The sequence below is a fragment of the Poromitra crassiceps genome, assembly GCF_964638095.1.
Source record: "Poromitra crassiceps genome assembly, chromosome: 12".
NCBI lineage: Eukaryota > Metazoa > Chordata > Actinopteri > Beryciformes > Melamphaidae > Poromitra > Poromitra crassiceps.
The window spans coordinates 3335988-3341987 of NC_139632.1; the positions used below are offsets into that span (position 1 = coordinate 3335988).

General features: G+C 40.3%; 1 pseudogene across 1 annotated transcript; it reads right to left on the reverse strand.

Annotated features, from left to right (window-relative positions):
- Nucleotides 1-5374: 5374 nt before the first annotated feature.
- LOC310786544 (histone H2A pseudogene) lies at nt 5375-5758 on the reverse strand (annotated as a pseudogene). Its single transcript has one exon. The product of its transcript is annotated as a histone H2A pseudogene (transcript).
- Nucleotides 5759-6000: the final 242 nt, after the last annotated feature.

Here is a 6000-nt window from a genome sequence, read left to right on the forward strand (position 1 = left end):
CATCGGTGATGATGTCAGAGTTCACCTTGTGAGGTCATCGGTGATGTCAGAGTTTCCCCTGTGAGGTCATCAGCGATGTCAGACGGTCTAGGCTGTCTCCAGACTGCGTGATGGCAGACGTGACTTTGTGAGGTCATCGATGATGTCATACCTCCCGGGACGTTGTGACATCACCAATGATGTCATACCTCGAATGTGGGGGGGGTATAAAGGTGTTGTTCTGTTATGATATCTATCTTCCCTTTCTGCAATCTGTAAGCTATCTATCTGCTAAATAAATTCCTGAAAGACATCTCTGTGGTTCTAATCGATCACTGCCCGTGAGCTCTTACCTAAGTCAGCAAACTTCACACAAACTTCCTAACATAAGGGGTTAATGTTGAAATATGTTGATCTGCAAACAAAAGCTAATAAAACAGAAGAAGATAAAGACAACTTGAGTGAAATTGAATCGGAGTTGACCAAAATGAATAATATGTGGCATTGCCTATGTTTACAAGCAGGTATGATAGACAAAGAGTCCTCCAGTAATGTTCAGGGTCTGATAAATATGCATACAAATAAACTTGTGAAATATATACTAAATATATACTTGTAAAATATGTGGAGGCAATACAAAATTACATTACATTACATTACGTCATTTGGCAGACGCTTTTATCCAAAGCGACTTACAATAACACATTTTTCTGTCTGCAATAGAACAATCAACTATGGAGCACAGTCCATGACAACTACAGCTTCTGAAGGAACAGTGGTACAAGCTTAGGTTAGTGGTACAAGGTTGGTTAGGGTTTTTTTTTTTTTTTTTTTTTTTGTTACATATAAGGAAAGAGAGAGACGAGGTTAGATCAAGAAGGGCCCAGATGGAGCCTGAAAAGGTGTGTCTTTAGTCTTTTCCGAAAGATCGGCAGTGATTCAGCAGTCCTGACCGAAGGTGGAAGCTCGTTCCACCATTGAGGTGCCAGGGACGAGAAGAGTCGAGATCGGGATGAGCGACTTTTGAGCAAAAATGCAAATGGTCAAGGCATTAAGGACGAGCAAGGAAAAACATCAACCCATTATTAAAAAGAATTAAGGAGGATACCAGGCTGAGTGGGACGAGAACCAGTGGTGGAGACCGAGTGACTGTCCTGGCCTACGCCGATGATGTCACAGTCATAGTCAAAAGCCAAAAGGAACTGGACATAGTAAATTAACACCTTAGGACATACGAAGAGGTGTCTGGTGTCAGACTGAACCACAATAAAACAGAAGGAGTCTGGTTTGGAGAGAATAACTCTCGACCTGTAATTAATATAAATGATAGAAATTATATGACAGTTTTAGGTATCAAAATAAGTAATACAAATTGTTACGATGAAAACTGGGACAGCAAAGAAATAGAAATAAAGGAAGAACTTGAGAAATGGGGTAATAAATTAAATAACTATAAAACTAGAATATTAATAATAAAAATGTTTGTTTTATCCAAATTATTGTTTTTAGCAACTGTTTTCCCCCCCAAAGCCCAGACATTAAAGAAAATTTCTAAAACTATAGTGAACTTCATATGGGGAACCACCAGGGAGGTCACAAAAAGGGAGCTACTCTATAAGAGTAAAAAGGAGGGAGGCCTTGGGGCTGTTGATCTGGGGTTAAAAGTAAACATCGCCTTCTGTAAGAACGTTGCATCAGCCATAGAGCGAAAGGCCATGTGGATAGGTGAGGCTCTGAGCTGGACCAAAAAAATAGGACGAGCAAGGAGCTCAGTTCCATATTACAAACTTTTGTATGGTGATCTTGTGAACAAGTTTGCACACATGAATATTGCTTGGAATCAAATGTCCAGCAAATATATATATGTAAAATTGTGTAGTGAATTGTATGGTGGTGTTTTCCCCTACAAACATTTGGATGAAACAAACTCTCAGGTCTGTATCAGAAATGTATTTAGTAAGAGTCTCTCAGAAAAAAAGAGAGACATCATGTGGCTGGTCTCAGTTGGCAGACTGGCAGTCCGAACAGTCGTTAAGTGGAGCTGCTTTGTCAAAACCAAAGAGTGTCCTATGGATGACTGCATAGAGGATGAAACCATAGAACATCTGCTCCTAAACTGTGAGCGATCTAAATATGTTTGGGGGAAAATAGTCAGTATCGGTCTTAATGTTACTGTGAATTATAATGCTGTGATGTATGGTGTTTTCGATGAAACAATGCCAGGGCCACACCAGGACTTTTTCTGGACAGTTGTTTGTGTGGTCGTGGCCAAGTTGTGGAAAACGAGATGTGCCACGGTTATCCACCAAGCCGTCATCCCGGGTGGAGTGGTCTATAAACAAATCATAACAGAACTGAAAAGACTAAGAACACTGGACATCAGAACAAAGAGACCCACACCCTGGCACCTGCTCACCTTCTAACAGACTTCTTATTTTTGATAATTATTGCTTTCTACTGTTTATACAATGTATTTACTGTAAATGTAACCCCTGACTGAATAATTTAATAAAGTATATTTAAAAAGGAAAAAGAGAGACAGTTAGGTCTCATGTATCAGAAGGTAAATATAAATTATACTAAACTAGGTTCATTTCTAGATCCCATCGATTTACAGGAGGCCAACCTAAACTCACTGGGTGGAGAGATCACTAAAAGTGAAGTAAAACAAGCTATTTCAGAATGAAATAAAGGAAAAGCACCAGGTACAGATGGACTTCCTACTGAATTTTATCAAGCATGTATGATTGAGATTGCAGACTTACTAACCTCCATCTACAATGATGGAATCCGGAAAGGCACTCTACATATATAGCTCCTTCTACCACGGGGTGATATCACTTATCTGTAAGAAGGGTGACTCACAAGAAATAGATAACTGGAGACACATCACACTGATGAATACTGATTATAAAATACTTGCAAAGATAGTTATGAATAGATTGAATGACGCCCTAGAAAAAATAATAGAAAAATAACAGACGTGTGCTATAAAGGGAAGACTGATGTGGGACAACTTAGGAATATTGAGAGACATAATTAATAATACAGAGGAGGATTTTTTTTTATCATAGGACTAGACCAAAAGAAAGCATTTGATTTTATTTGAAGGGAATATTCGTGGGAAGTTTTAAAATGTTATGAAATCCACTGAAAAAGAACACATCCTTGTGTTCTTCTTCAGTGGATCTCAGACTCAGCCCCAACAGTTTTGCAGTGGATTCGGAGTGTTATGGAACTTCTCCCTTTGGAAGCTATCAGCTTTTGGCTCAAGGATAGGCCATTCAATTTTTTTCTAATCTGGAACTCCTTTCTGGACTATATTGGAGAGGATAGGGCCCGGGCCCTTCGGAGTGGTCTCTGCGGACTGGACTGACATTTCTGTTTAGGACTTGACATGTGGTGGGCCTTTATTTATTTATTGTGTCTGGATACCCTGTTGTACCTATTTTTACAGTGTTAACCTTCTGCCTGCTGTAGATGCTCTGTGTGTTTGTTTTTGTTTGTTTGGTTTTCTGTTTTGCTGTTTTGTGGAGATTGTGTGTGTTGTGTCGTGGGTGACTGGGGACAGAGGGCATATTATGTGTTATCCCATTCAACACTGACTGTTTGCCCCTCTGATAACTGAAAACGTAATAAACATACTTAAAAAATAATAATAATAATTAAGGAGGATACCAGGCTGAGTGGGACGAGAACCAGTGGTGGAGACCGAGTGACTGTTCTGGCTTATGCCAATGACGTCACGGTCATAGTAAAAAGTCAAAAGGAACTAGACATAATAAACGAACACCTTAAGACATATGAAGAGGTATCTGGTGCCAGACTGAACCATAATCAAACAGAAGGACCCTGGTGTGGTCTCCATTCGGATATATTGAGGTGACAGGTCAAGGGACCATTTGGAAAATGGTGATGGCCGTTTTTTCCCTCGCCAAAATTTGGTCTGACTTTGAATAATTAGTTATTTACCCCCCTTCCCGACAAGCTAGCATGACAGGCTTGGCCCCATTGGAAACCTTAGGTTGTCCAGTTTCAAATTATATCCCTACCTTTGACCTAGCTCAAAAATTGAGCGTGCCACAGTCTCTGAAAGAGAGTCTCGGGGACAAGAACAAGTAGTGGACACTGGTTAACTGTCCTGGCCTATGCCGATGATGTCACAGTCATAAAAAATCAAGAGGAACTATTATAATAAATAAATACCTTCAGTTATACGAAGAGGTATCTGGTGCTAAACTGAATATATGAATATAATATATATAAATATAACATATATAAATATATGAATATTTATGAATTATAAACTATAATTTATTTTATATGGTTGAATTGATTGATGCACTATGTAAAAAACAAACAAAAAAACGATTATTTTGATATTTTGACTGCATAACTTGTATCTGAATAATTTTCCAATAAAGCCATTTAAAAACCTGAAAGACGCATTCCTGCCGGCAATCCTGCACGTCTCATAGGGGTAATAAAACATTGAAAAAAAAACATTTTGGACAGGTTTTTTTTCTTGGGATCATCACAATCTTTATTTTAGAGGTCCTATGGATGCCAAAAATCCAGACTAGGAAAAAAAATAAGGGGGGTGCGCGTGGACCCCCTCAAAAGTGCCCTACTAACAAGCCTGCCAAAGCTCATGCTCCATAGGGTTCCATTGCCGTTGCCACCCAGTGATGCAGTTTGTTTACCAAAATGCTGCTTGGCTGATCCCTCATATAATGTGCTTATAATGTGGGCAACAAACAGCAAATGTCTAGCTACAGAGTTATTTGTAATAGTATTACAATACAAGCAATAGCACAGATCATTCAGAGACACACCAGGGGACATTGATGATAGCAAAAGACCTTGAACAAGTATTACAGAGCCTGTGTTGTCTTCTGGCCGCCACTCTGACGTCATACATCATTCAAATTTGAAATATCCCGCGTTGTAAACGTTTTTTTTTACACAAGTAGAGCATGAATGAATGAACAAACAATGTGTGAAGATTTAAACAGAATACAGCAGACTATTTCATGGTATTTCAGCATGCTTAATAATTCGGTAACACTTTACATTATGTTTGAGGCGTTATCATAATACTAATTGAGCATTTTAACAAAACAATTCCTTAGAAGTATAATTTTGGCACCAAGTGCAGCAACTTGTCATTTTAAATAGCATCACTGCTATAATAATCTATAGCTCAAAGTCGTTTGCCAATTGGTGCCAAAGCAAATGTTAGTTCTCGTGTGCAAACCGACAGCATTATAAAAGCTTTATGATAGTAATAATATGAGACTTTATAACTAGTAAAGATAAAAGGAGAGCTCTTTGTAAGTGAGTGGGTGGCTCTTAAAAGAGCCGTGGGTTTGTTGTGAAGACAAGCTGAAGCAGGTTACTTCTTGGCGGCCTTCTCGGTCTTCTTGGGCAGCAGCACCGCCTGGATGTTGGGCAGCACGCCGCCCTGAGCGATGGTGACTCCGCCCAGCAGCTTGTTGAGCTCCTCGTCGTTGCGGACGGCCAGCTGCAGGTGACGGGGGATGATGCGGCTCTTCTTGTTGTCGCGGGCAGCGTTTCCAGCCAACTCCAGGATCTCAGCGGTCAGATACTCGAGCACCGCCGCCAGATACACCGGGGCTCCAGCACCGACACGGTGGGCATAGTTTCCTTTACGAAGCAGCCTGTGGACACGGCCGACCGGGAACTGGAGTCCAGCACGAGATGAGCGAGTCTTTGCCTTGGCACGAGCCTTTCCACCGGTTTTCCCTCGGCCACTCATTTTGCGTGTTTTCTTATGATTTGAGATACAATCAAAGAATGAATGGCAACAGCCGGGAGCCCGGGTTATATCCCTCTCGAGCTGCTTGTTCATTGGTCAGTTGTAGCTTCGCGATCCTCGACCAATCAGAAGATTTTTGGTGTCAAGTTAACACAGCAAATAACACTTTCGCTGTGCAGTGTTTTGGATTTTCAAAATAAAACTACTCATGAGAAACCGAGAGTTAGAGAGTCAAATTTCAA